Source organism: Colletotrichum jinshuiense, chromosome 4 (assembly GCF_051148585.1).
Source record: "Colletotrichum jinshuiense chromosome 4, complete sequence".
Classification (NCBI taxonomy): Eukaryota; Fungi; Ascomycota; class Sordariomycetes; order Glomerellales; family Glomerellaceae; genus Colletotrichum; species Colletotrichum jinshuiense.
Genome location: NC_139311.1, coordinates 709,491 through 723,431, shown reverse-complemented (window position 1 = coordinate 723,431; position 13,941 = coordinate 709,491).

Below are 13,941 nucleotides of genomic sequence, written 5' to 3'. Positions count from 1 at the left end.
GGGACGAGGGGGAGATCGCGACTTGGTGCATAATTACGCTGCATCCGTATTTGTCACTGCGTTGTATCGTTGCTTGGCTGGAGGCAGATGTTGTTGTACTCCGGGGACGTGCCAGGTTACGAGATGAACCATTAATTTGTCGTGCCAGTGTTCGTTGGCGATGTATAGAGCAGATTACACAAGGCCACTGGCATGTATGAGGAAGCTGGAGAGAGAAAACACACTCCACGGCTTGCTGGTAAGCGAAACGGCATCTGTTAGTGTCGTTGCGGTAGGCCATGGGAGCGAGAAGTAGGGCGGAGCCGATGACCGATGTTGAAGAACCACTAACTCAAAGAAGCCACCTCGACGTCTGTGGCGCTGTGAGCCAAACCCTGTCGGGGAGATTCGAAGCATCTCGCAAAGTTCGCAACTGGGCTTGGGCACCGAGGAGGGAGTCAGGGTAACAAAAACATTTGACTAATCCATCCTCTACCCCCTCTCTGGTAATCATATTCCCAACTTCAGACGAGGAAGAGTGCGAGAGAGGGCCGAAACGAGGGGCTTAACAGAGAGCTTGCGTCATCTTTCCATATTTGAAGGAGAGGGACAGCGTGTGGTGCTGAGGAGGATCACGACATGTCGCGATCGGTTGAGTTTTGCCTGACCTGCATACCCCGTTTCCCAAGATGAGTACCGCGACCGCAGTCCCGGGACATGATGCATCGTGCGCTCCTAGCTTCTCCCACAATCCGATGTTTACACTTTCAAACACCTTCCCAAAGAAGGGCTTGATGGAGAAGAAAGAAAACTCTACTCCCACCTTTTTGAGGCTTAGTCGGCGCCTCCGCCCCAAATGGAATCCAAATGGAACGGAAACCAGAGACTCTCGCACCGTCATGCCACACCCCATTTCTGGCGTTTTCTTTGTGCAACTCAATACGTGCGAAAATGCTAGGGGGAGGATGGGAGGGGGGGAAGTTGAAGAAAAGGAAACGTCCTCGTCTAGAACTTTGTGCAACCATGACCCAGGCACTGGCTAGGTGCTTTAGAGGCGGCAGCCGCGAGACAAATACAACAACGTGGTGTCCCGGTCGGCGGATGATGTTCACAAGGATCTGCACAGCCCCGGTCGGTCGAGGCCCACAGTAGCCCACCCGGAAATACGCAGCCATTTTTGACGACATCGTATGCGTGTCCTTGCGACTCAATGTTACCAGGACTGTTATCCAAGGGCAAAACTCGGATTCCTCTTCTGGAGGGTAGATTCAAGCCCTCATCTTGGTGGTTCGTTACTCTATTAGTCTTTACTCAAGTAAATATGTCGTCTTTGGGAATTGGCTCCATGTATTTCGCTGACGGTTGAAATTGCCGACTGTTTGGAATAAACAGCAGAGAAACGCTTTCTTGAAAATAGTCACAAAAACAGCCCAAGACTCTGGAGATTCGGGTAAATTGATAGTCATTTCGTGCTGCTTTTGGCGTGCTAAAAAGCCCAATACCAAAAGCATATGTTGCGCGCCATCTGTAGCATGATTTCTGCGCCAAAGAGCGACTGAATCTCCGAAGCAGATCCCTCAGCATGAACTGATGACCACCTTTTATTCGAGCTACCTCCTGCAGTGTGCCAGTACCGGGTCGGTGGAACGGCGCGGTACCCCGAGTTCTGGCCATGATAACCACGGAACATGTCCCACGCAGGCGTATTTTCAGACCCATCAAAGGTGGCCTACGCGCAGACAATCATCGATATTGAGGCTCCCCTCTGCATTGCACTGAGGCAACACAACTGGCCACGTGATGGATCGCTGTTAACGCCTGGCTCAATATTGTTAGACTTGGAAGCAACTCTGCTCTCTCTAGTGTCTGTGATTCCACACCGGAGCCAAGACGGTTCTCGGGAACGAAAGGGTGGTGGGATGGACCAAGAACTGCGTCCCAGTTAGGCCATAGCGGTGATCACCCACCCGCTAGCGATGATGGGGTCGGATTTCTGTAGTGCGAGCAGGCATCCTGGGGGCATCACCAGACCGGCTCAAGACGTGGCCGATGCACCTCTAGCACATAAAATGGGGCAATGACCTAGTCGTTCTTTCTTTTACCGCAGCTAGCTGAGGGAGTCGGCCCCTGTTGATGTGTTGCTAGGACACTGATCCGCGACTATCCTCGTTGAATTGTCACCAAGGATAAGGGGCTGGCCTTTTTTGGGGAGTGGCTTTCTAGCTATGTGGGACGGCGTTGCCATCATCAGCGGGAGCTTTCGTTGAAGGCAACTTTAGGGTAGAAAACGAGGGCTAGATGCATGTGGAGGGGTTTGGCACCTCTGTATCCTATCCACACACCATTAATACATCGTTGGATGTGTGCTGTTGCCTAGTCCACCGAATTTTTGGGCTACTCAGTGTTTCCATCATGGCTGGTCATTAGATATTTGTGCTCCGCCTGGGCGTGGTGTTGGAGCAGCGCTTTCCCCTTGGACGCAACGCATTTCAGCGACACTCTAGACATTATCACCAAGGCCCAGCGGTAGCAAAGGGGGGGAGCCGGTGGCAAGCTGCCGCGTAGCGAGTGCAGTCTGCCAAAGAGGGGAACTGCAGAAACCATCGACTGCACGGACGACGTTCGCTGGCAAGTTAGTCTCCTTGTTGGGATGAATGACTAGCACTGAAAACATCCGAGCGGTTTCGGCAGATACAGATGTGATGCTCGTATCTAATCATGCCAGTGTCTCGTCTCTGCTTGAATATCAGCTGGTGCCACTCAGGGGTAAAACGCAATCTGAATGAAGCCTGCGTAGCCATGGAGGAGATCACTCGTGCAGAAACACACATCCATGACCCGAGACCTAAACGATGGTTTACGGGTCAAGAAGTGAAAAGGGGGAGCAAGGGTGCGTGTGTGTACGGTTGTATCATCCGATGTTTGTTCTCAGCACAGTCCACGTCGGCGCAGTTCCTTGCCATAGTACGCGCGGTTTCTGTGAGAAAAAAGTCTCGTTCAAGCCCTTAATAACTAGCATCATTGAAGCGAAAATGGATGGTGATTCGCGGGGGGGGGGGGGGGGGGGGGCAACGCTCAAGAACCATGATTTGCGTTTGTCTGCTAGGGTGATCGTTGGTCATTGTCGGATTTTGTGACAGCAGACGCCGTAAGACAGGTAGTTCCTTGCTCAGATTGGTGAGTGACAACTACTAGTGACAAGAAATGCAGCATCTCATCGTCGACTGGGAGCAAGTTTCAATTGCCCAAGCCCCCCTCCTGCTTCCCAAAGCCTCCCCGTTCAAACCAAGAGGGTTTTGTGCCTATATTGTTGAACAAGGTCGGCAGGCATCGACCGTCGGCGACAGCCCGCGTTGCGTCCAAGCTGACTGCAGCTCCAAGCCGCTGTCACAGGATTCGTGAAAATGAGAAAATAGGCAGAGTTGTCGAGGGAGGCTTTCCTTCGGGAGGCAGCCGGGTTTCGGCATACTCGAGATACTTAGCAGAATAAATAGATGTAGAGCCTTTTTGCACGTTGCGACAGCATGCATGTAATCGCGCTTGGGTAGCGCGGCCAAGGGCGGTACTACTGCATTGTTCGATGGCAACCTGCCTGCAGCAAGAGCATGTCATGTGTGCGGTGATCTAAGCTGAATTTGCCGTATCTGATTGGGCAGGGTTGAATTGTGGTCAATAACTTACGAAGGAAGCATCGTATCGTTTAACCACGTATCATGCTCGGTGGTTCGGCCGGTCACCAAACGCTAGATGGCGACCCGACTGGCCCACTTGAAATACGCTCACATTCGGCCGGAAGGATGACTCAGCTCTTGGTGCAGCATTTCACATGTAGTAGTGATTTCCAATATATTCAACAGCGCTTCGGGGGGGGGGGGGTTGTTTACTACTTCCCCCCCTTTTGTTTTTGGTGATCAAAATTGCCATTTCGCGCTCGGGGGTGGGATGTGCGGAGAGCCCATGGTCGATCAATGACAAGCAGACGAGCAAGCCGATCGACTGGGCAAACTATCCTTGGGCATGCGGAAGGAGATGGTTTCCTCCAACACTGGTGGACAGGCGCGAGTCAGGCCTCTTCATTGAGGAAGCAGAATATCTCGTTGAAGGCGCCGTAGAAGGACTGCAATATTGCAATGGCTTGCGAAGAAACGATGGTGAGGCAGTAGGAATGCAGCACAAGCATCCAATGGAGAGGTAATCTTCGGCTGCAGTTGACTCGAGCCTTTGAAAGAAACATTTGGAGGCTGCTTTCGTGGAGCCCTAGAAGGTTTCTGGTGACGCCTCTTTGCAGGTTGGAGGATCGCCAAATAGGCTCGACCACTGGGGCGGATTACCAGCCTAGTCAGCTTCCGTCAGCTTCCTTGGTGTTATGGACGCACGCGTCGGTTGGCAGCTAGAGCGTCAGGCATTCCTGTGATTCGCACGCTCGGCAACGAAGGCAAGTTGCGGCTGCTGCAAGGAAGAACTGGTTTGTGGGGGTGCGGCGCTCCAAGGCCCGCTTGCCTAGTGTGTGTAGTCCTAGCCGGATAGCGGAAAGGAATCGCCCCCCTCGTGGAATTTGAGCGATGATACATCATGTACGGGACCGCGGGCTGCATCACGAACGAAGCGGGTTGACCCAAAGAGGATAGCCGAGGGTTGAAAACCGCCTTACCTGGGCGACTATTGATGAGATTCTATGCCATTGTGAAGGCAAAACCCTGTATGGATCCGTGATGCAGACGGTCAGGCCATACGAGAAGTGGCAGCAGTGGATACCAAGCAGAAGGACGATCGTCATGAACCAGCGACATCAGAATTAGCCCACGACAGCTGGGGAGCTGGGCGAGATGGGAAAACCGACTTTCCCACTCCTTCCTCTCGATTGTATGGTTTTCGCCTCCTCGTACCTCCACTTGGATACTCCGCCGCCGGCCGTTTTTCTCGGGATCTGGGCGCGTCCGATATTGACCGTTCCCGTAACAGATGCTGATGGGCACGGAGGAGGCGACGGAGCGATCGTAATAGGTGTATCCTCTCGCTGCAGCCTGGAGCCTCCCAGTCAGTTCTAGCGGGGATTTGAGCGACCTTTCCATTCTTCCCTTCGTCCCTTCGTCCTCACCGCCAAATCCCCTCCCTCTATCCAACAGAGGGGAGAATACGGAACAGCCTCGAATGCCTGCATGCTGCGTAAGCGTTTCTCTTTGGCCGTGGTTAGAGCACCGCTTTTCGCAGTCGTCACCACTTGCCGCTGTGGATGTGTGACGCTCGACCAACTGGCGACGAGTGAAATAAGCCGCCGTCCCAGGCTGCACTCTGGCCATGTGCGTTACATAAGGACATGCACCTCGCACCGATTTCGATCACAGTGCTAATGATGACCCCGCCCTTACTGTATCCTGCTCCAACAATGGCCACTGAGCCCACCCACCCTGGTCTGGGCAGGGGACTCGGCACCCCTGTGTGTTGGGGGCTTAAATTGGCCGCACTCAGCTTGACACCCTCTGGGCCGGCCAGGGAGTCCAGGAAACCCCTCCCCGGGAGGATGCTTGATCCTCCAGGGCCAGAGACAAGAGCAGGACTGACCGCTCGGTGGCCTCATGACTTCATCCTTCAGGGGGCGCCGGATGCCATTGTCGCATAAGGGCCTGGCCTCGTGAAATACCCAGCGACATGTGAGACGTATCGGCTAGAGCAACTTGTCAACGGGGGATCACTGTCGACGGCCAAATGGCTCGATGGAGGTGCCTTTCCGGTTTGGTTCCTGGAGCTTGGCAATGATTCCATCATTAGTGGCGCCTGAGGCGTTCCCTTCGCCTCTAGCTGCACAAGCCTCGAGGTATTGGGAATAGTCAGGAACACATGTCTCAGACAAGCCTTGAAACTTGCTTTCTAGCTTTCCCGGAAAGAGTGCTGGCACCTGCTCATTACGGCGATCCATAGATTGATTCAACAGTGCACGGGACGTGTTCTCGAGAGAACAGAACAGCAACCATGCAGACCGCAACGCACTTGGCATGCTGCATGGCTGTCAATCTGCATGAAGCTTGTTGTTGCGCCATACCATTGGACGGGCCTGTGCACGCCTTCTCACCCTGCCGCGAGAAAGGGGATTGAACGACGAAGAGCTGACCTGAAGTTGACAGACGCCGAGAGACCATGCGGGAAGTCAATCACCGCATGCGAATTGCTGGAAGCCGGGCGAATGGTCAGGAGACCGTAATCGATCGAATGATGTTGTCGCCTTATGCATCGCTCTGGCCTCAAGAAGATCTATCCTAGACGGGTATGGGGGCGGTGTGAGCGGCATATTTGCCCTGTGTGGGCGATGCTGCATCCTGCGAGATTGGTTCCAGCCTCACGAAAAACTCAAAATCCCACCTCCAGCTTGGGCACCAAATGACAGAAGCGAAGACCTCCCAAAAAGCAAAGAGCAGCCGAAAGTGGCCCCGTTTTAACCTTCGGTGGGCCTAGATGATGAGAATAAATCCTTGCTGCCGAGGTGCTGTCCCGATATTGGATGGTTTGTCCTGCGGCGAGGGATTGGAAGAGGAAACTGACTAGGCTGTCGAGAAGGGGAGAGACGCACGGTAACAGGCAGGGTGTGGTACGAGGGGAAGCATGTGGGAAAATGTGAGAGTGTAGCAAAGGTTAGACGGCTGGAAGGAGAGCGTCAAATGTATAACCCTCCCGGAAGCCACAAGTGTCATTGTGGCGAGAAAGGCAAGATTGGCGGCATGCGATATTGTCTTGCGGGCTGTGACATTCAAAACTGATCACAGCGTTGCCCGGCTGCCATGGGACCTGCTGCTCATTGACCAGGAAAGGTCTGTTGCCGGCACCGCTCCAGAGATGGGCGTTGATGGTCGTCGTGCGATGTCGTCCACGACAAAAAAAAAAAAAAAAAAAAAAAAGCCCGGCTTCCCATGCTGTAGACATTCAGACTAATGGACCGAGTGATGGGCTAGCTGGCCCGCTTGTCCAGCTGCCAAGGCATGGCTCGACTGCTGGTAGGCTCATACGACTGTTGCATAGGGTCAAGCCACTGCCCTTGGAGCGGGATTGGGCCGTAGACCGTCGCGCTGAACGGGCATAGTCTGCACATCAGTGGATACTCCACGTGAAGCAGTATCGGCCAGACTGCAGACATCGGGCGTACAAAGTTTTAGCCTGCACGTGGGATGCTTCGCTGAGGTAGTATTTTGAGGTCAAAAAGGGACGTGCGACCAGAATCCCAGGCGATGCGAGGAGGGGTAGACAGGCCCTAGAATCCCACATCCTAAGTAGAGGCTTCGATAGACGGTGCCTCGCGACCCGGCCTTGTCTTGTCCCTTTGGGCCCGCGCCAATACTCGGTCATCCGCTGGGGCAGCACAAGCCAGCTATACCGGGGGCCAAGACAAGGCGCAGGGGGTGATAGCATCGACTGGCAGGTCCCCAGCAAGAGGCGACAGGAAGATGAGAAGCAAAAGGGCGGCAAAGAGGTGGCCAACCAGCAGTGACTGGCATGGATGACATCCATGGGAAGAGGAGTAGAATTGACAGGTGAATGGCTGCTGTTGCTGAGGTGCTGCTGCAGGCTTCAGGCAACTGGAATCACCGCATGGATGATGCGGTCAGAAACTTTGGGTCTGGTGACCTTGTCCTTCTTGTCGTTCCGAGGTATCCGCGCAATCTCGTTCCGTTTTTCTCGTGTTCTCTGGAGGGGCGGCGGCCCAATGCGGCCCTATCCTGTCAAAATGTTATTGTCCGCCGTCCTCCTGTCCGCGAGCATTGCACCGCATACACGTCGAGTGGGAGGAACGTTGACTGCCAATGCTGGGCTGCTCGGCCAATAACGGCAATCAGATGCCGGATTCGGAGCGATGCTTTGAGGGATGGAGGGGGCGAATGATGCACGACAGTGAATTCGGTGGCATGCAAAGGGATGCAATCGCTGCTTGTCCGCAGCGCTTGTTGTGCACATCGATTGGTCGGCATCGCACATTGCTTCGGTCGATGGCGACGTTGCCGGTTGATACGTTGGACGGTCTTGACATGGGACAAAAATGAATGGGGATAACGACAACCGTTGAGCGACAACGGCGACAACTGTGAGGTCCAACGAGGGGGCGACCGAGGGAGGGGGGGAAGGAATCAAATGGAGGGGCGCTTGCCGCTGGTGGTGAATGGCCGGTCAGGCAAGTCAGTCAGCCTTTGGTGCTGCTTGCCGACGGTGGCAGATGTGCAGGTTCTAGTTGCGGGCGGCTGAAGTTACGACAGCTGCCCGTGACAAGTGCGGATCAGGGCGCGGCCAAACTTGGGTAGAATTCATTTGACGTGTGCATGGTGGTTCTTGCGGCTGCTGCCGTCGGTCCCTAACACCAACTGGCGATGGAGAGACTGGGCACCCAGAGCATTGGGTCGGTCGGCGGGCTTGTCGTTGGAACAAACATGTAAGATGCCGCCGCTAACACCCAGTAGTCATCCCAAGGATGAATCGGCGTTCAAATGTACGGTCATGTATGTAGGTACGAGGTCAAGGGCGACAAAACGGTTGTTGGTTTGGTTCCTTCGTGCGGCGACCAACTACCTTTGAGGACAGACCAGACACTGTGCCCCTCCGGGGCATTAACGCTTGTTTAGTCGATTCCCAGCGGTTTGGGTCGCTTGAGATCTGTCGACGCCCTAACCTTCGCGACAGATCACTCTAGCAGCGGGCTGCGTTTCTTGGTGAACCCCCAAACCAGGGTGTCGGGTTCTGCCTAGTTCATTCGAGGATAGCCATAGATTGGGGCATCTGGAATAGCCCCAAGGCACGTTGGAGGCGCTTCCTGGCGCCGTTGCTGACGCTGGCGCTGGCCCTCGAAGGAGCCATGGCCACACTGGTATGGCGAGGACGCCCAGACACGGCAAAATACGGACAGTAGACCAGGCACGCAGGCAGGCAAGCAGCTACTTGGGGAGGTGGCGACGGCGACGGCGACGGGCGCATTTCTGCTGTGATGGGTTTTGTGACGCATGCCATTGCGTGCAGGACCGGGGCCCTGGAACCGTGTCGGACACCGACCGACTCGGCCGTGAGTTGGGCGGTGAAAGAGGCAAATGCTCCCCCAACACGCAGGGAATCGAAAGGCCGGCATACCCAGACGGCAAGCCAGCCAGGAAGGCACTGACAGCCCGACGGTGGCGATACGTGGATGATTTGCAAGCAAAGGGATGGAGAAAACCCGCAGTTGGCTGGTCGGAATTTCCCCGAGGTCTAGCCGTGAGCCACGAGCCATGACGGAAGTTCCGTAATGAGATTGGGGAAGGCATTCCTCCCCATCATCCCGTGTGGTTTTCCTCTTGCTTGCCATCACTTCCCCAGCCGAGGATTCCACAAAGATGGGAACTGAGCGATAGGGCTCGGACTCGTACCTCGTCAGGTGGCAGGCAGGACGGATTTCTTACCAAGAGGTAAGGCAAAACGAGACAGACGGATGGGCAGACAGGCATCTATCTGGTCTTTGGTCCAATCAGACGTCCCCTAAATGCCTTGGCTTGGGATGCGCCGTGGCCTGTACGGTGTACTCTCTGTACCTCACTAAGCAGTAGGCACAGCCAGTCAGCCACGTCCCCGCGGCTCCTTCCGTCAGTCCACCTTCACCCTCACCCTCACCTGCACACCTCTCTTTTACACCTTCACCTCACCGTCACCGTCCCCCCCTACCATCACCATTGTCACCTGCCAGGCCGGGCGTTGCTTCCTCACACCATCTCCCGAAGGTCTCCGTGTTTTCCTCAGTTGGCCGACACCTGTGTGACTGACAGGTCTGTGTGTTTCTATCCACTGTCTGTATTTCCGATTCCCAACTCCGCATGCACATGAGGGATCCAATGTTTGGTGTCCACACTGCAGGGTAAATGAACCTCGAGGACAGCCATCTTCGGGCAGGGTTGCAGGCTGTCACAATTAAGCGAGGGGTGGGCAAAAGAAAGAAAGAAAAAAGAACTTGTCCCACCCCCTTGGTCGACCTGCTGGAAGGCTCCCAAGGGTCTCCTGGTGCTCCAGCCCTCTGGAAATTCTCTGATGCAGATGGGAACCGGTGGGCGGCCAGGGCGGGGGACATGGACGAAGGCGGGCTGGAGCAAACTTGCAACTTGCAAGGAACCCAAGAAAGGTTGCCTAGACGGCTGGGCCACCCTTCCCCTCTCTCGCTCCCTTCACACAGGGGCCCCTTAGACCCTGGTCCCCCGGTCTCGCGTTTGGCTCGGTATTCCTGGTAAATCCCCCCCCCCCCCGGTAGATCTCAGCTGCGACAATACAATGTCGACGTGGAGGGGGTGGCCCGCCCGTCGGCGTCCTCGACCTGGAGCCTCTCGGGGTGCTCGCAGGCACAGGGGGGATAAGCGAGAATCCCATTTCAACATCGAAGGGGCGGATGCCGCTAGCTGCGTTTCTAGTTAGCACTCAACCATCCCTCGTCCCCGAGACTGCTTCCTGAGGTGACTTCTGTCCGACGCTCTCCAGGAAACCCACCCTCAACCAAAATGGAAGGCAACAGGGTGTCAACCTCCAGCCTCCCAAGGACCTCGTCAGATAATGTACACACCGTATCGAGATGCGGTACTTTGTGACCCTGCAGTAATTGAGTCTCGAAGCGAGTGACGACAAGAGTCTCGATGCGCCTCGGCAAATACGTCGCAATTTCGCATTCATGTCAGCAATCATTCCCGACAAGATCGCCGTTCCAAGATCGCAAGAGGTGAACCACGTTCGGGCAAGCCAAGCCAAGGCAGCACCCTCCTTGCCCACTGCTTCTGCCCTGTGTGAGCTCTCATCTTTTCTTGCCTGCACTGAAAGTAGGCCAGACCAAATTCAGGGCTGCTGCTTCTTACTGCACGTCTTCAGGGCTGCCGACGGTTCAATTGCCAGTACCTTGAGCCCTCACTCCTTCTGTGCGTCGTCTCGTCTCGTCGCGTCGCGTCGCGTCTCGCCCTTTTGGGTAGGGGCAGTATGAGGCAGCGTCACTATTCGTGCCTGCGCCTGCGTGCGCCCGTCTAGCTCGAAAATTTGTTTGACAAGTCGAACTTGCGGGGGAAACGCTAAGATAGCCCCCGAACCACGGGTGGATGGATGACAGGGACAAGCACAACATCAGACACATTGTGTCAGGAGACACGTGCGGTGCGGTGCGTTGCTGATAACGGGCATCTGCAATCCATACAATTCCAGCGGAAATTGCCATCAACGAGCATCAAGCCGAGACCAATAATCTCGTGCGATAGATGGATGGGTAATTCGGGTCCATCCATCTCCGTCCTTCGGAGAATCGGCTTTCATGCGTTCATCAACACAGGGGCCCGGCGATGACCATGTTCGCTGATCAATCGCCTACCTCCTCGCAACGACGGTGGCGGCCACTTCTCTCCTGCCATAATCCGACTTTGCTTGTTGCCAACCAGCGCAGTCACACAGGAGTTGGGACCGTCCGATGCTTTTCAAGCTCTACACTGGATGGAGTAGGGCGCGAGGGACGCGGAGGAAACCAGGAGGGGACAGGCTGCGCTTTCGTCCCATCCTCAGCTATTCTTATGGCGGCCCCGTCTGTCGTCGCAGCTCGGGAAACGAGTTCATGGGCTCCACACCAATTGACAGAGGTAGTGTGCTACGGTAGGAAACCGCCGAACCCCTAAACATCGTAGTCTCGGGGTGATCGCCCAACCAGAGTGTTTAGACCACCGTTTGATCCCAAGCCCCAGGCCAGCCCGCCAAATTAACCTTCGCGACAGCACCACAGCGCCAGCAAGATCCCTCGACTTCTTGACAAATATCCACGCCTCGAGGGCCTTGGAACGGTGCGACCTGGACCGATGTCGTCTATGTAGTGCACACAGGAGTTGAGCAGCGCTGGAGTCGAATGGCGAGAAAGTCTTGTCTTGTCCGGCGGCGGTGTCACGGAGCAATGTTGACGAACAAAGGGATATCGGATTGACGACCTTCACAGCCCAGAGCCCACAGCCCACACAGGCAAGAGCCCCAGCCCACTCGAATCCACTCGTTTGTGCCCCGTCGCACAATCTCTGTCGCGGGCGGAGAATATTTTTGGTGGCAGAGCCCCGTCACGCCTAGTGTTGTGCTCAACGCGCCGGGCTCAGAAGTCCCCGAGGCGTCTATGCTCTTTTCGGATCGACTCCCAGTGCAAGCATTCCTTCCACTCCGCCCGAGTCAGGGTCCCACACTCGGGGGGTCTAGATCGCGGGCACCACACGGCAAGTCCCTCTTTGATGTCTCCCCCTTGAACGGCACCATGGGAAGAGGAGGCCTTTGCTTTCTTTGTCTCTTGTCGCAGTCGCCGTCGGCGGAAGAGGACACGGACGAGACGGGCCCCCCTCCAGCAGTCGGGTTGTTCCCTGCCCGATACGGTCGAGTACGAATGGCAATTATCATTCCTCGTCTGCCGCGCCGAGACGGCCCCGGCCTTCGCGCTGACGGATCCGACACTCTGAGATGGGCACAGGGTATCGGTATACGGCAGTATGTACTACTCGGAATCTGCCACGAGCCGCAGCCAGCCAATGTATGCACGAATGAGGTACCCCACGCGGACAGGCTCACATCTGCAACTTGGGCCTCTGCTGGAACCGATGGTTATTGTCCAGGCACGCCTAGCCGGCGCAGTGGTTGCTAATGCTGGTGATGGTGGTAGTAGTAGTAGTGGTGGGAGTGGTGGTGGTGGTGGTGGTGCTGCTGCTGCTGCAACTCCCAATGCAACGGCAACCGAGCATCTCGACGATCGACATAGGACTCGGTCTCAGTGGCCAGTAATGGGTGGAAGAGTCGGCACATCAGCCCCCCCTCCCAAGACTTTGAAGCCAAGAAGAGGCAAGGTGCAGGGGAGCATCAGTCTTCACCTTGCATTGCTGGACCTGGCTCGCCGATGGAATTGGAAAAAAAGTAGAGAGAGAAAGGTGGGGCCAGACGCAGATTTCCACCTCATCATTCATCAGGCTAGCGCAAAAAAGGCGCAGATCTCTGTTCTCTGGGGCCTGGGCTCTCGTTCCCCACCCTCAGTCCATAGAAGGGGGACCCACCAACTCGCGTCCCTTCCCTCCCCCCTCACACCAGCAGCACTAGGTATGTCCCGAGCCCACATACCCCTCGGCTCACCTATGAAACCGATACCTCACTTCTCGATTTTCTTGTGTGTGGTAAGAGGTACACCTACTTTGCTCACCCGGTCCGACCTTACTAAAGGTACTTTTTTTTTTTTTTTTTTCCTTCCTCTCTCATCCGCGGATGAGGTGTCCACACTGGGCCGCCGGCGGGCTAAGTGCCTTGCCTACCGCAACACACACCAGATCCGACATTCTCACTCCCCTCACATGCTGCTGGGGCCCTTTTCCTTCTCTTGGCTTCCAATTCTCTGTTTCTTGCACGGAAGAATACCGGTCAAGTGGATGTGATTCTCCCACTCACTCACACAGTGCTTCAGCTGCTCCTCACGCCCAGTCCCACACGGCCCACTCGTCGATTTTTCCCTCGCGTCCGGCTGCATCACAATTACCGGTACCACAAGCAGGGCAGAGACCAGAAGCGGCTGCTTCCAGAACCCAAAGTCAGGGAACCCCATACCTGTGTAGGAAAAAAATAAACACCACCTTACCGGGAAGAAGCAAAAGGCCAACAGCCCACCGCGCAGCTTCCCTCAACTCCGCGGCCGCGGTGTTCCGGCCCTGGACCTTGCTTGGTCGACCTAGTGCAGCGTGCAACTTGCTTACCTTTGCACCACGCTACGTACCCTATCCGGTACCGAGGCACACGCTCACGCTACTACCGCACTCTCACTCGAGCCCGCGCTCCCGTTCCGCGCCGCGGCCATCAGTCTCCTATTCTGGCTCTAACTCCTTTTTCTCTCTCCCATGTACGCTGCCGTACCTACCTTGCCCTGCAGCGAGGACCTTACCCGCCCATCTCCAGACTCCAGGTTTCCTCTGTATGCAAGACCCAGGCTCAGCAGCAGCC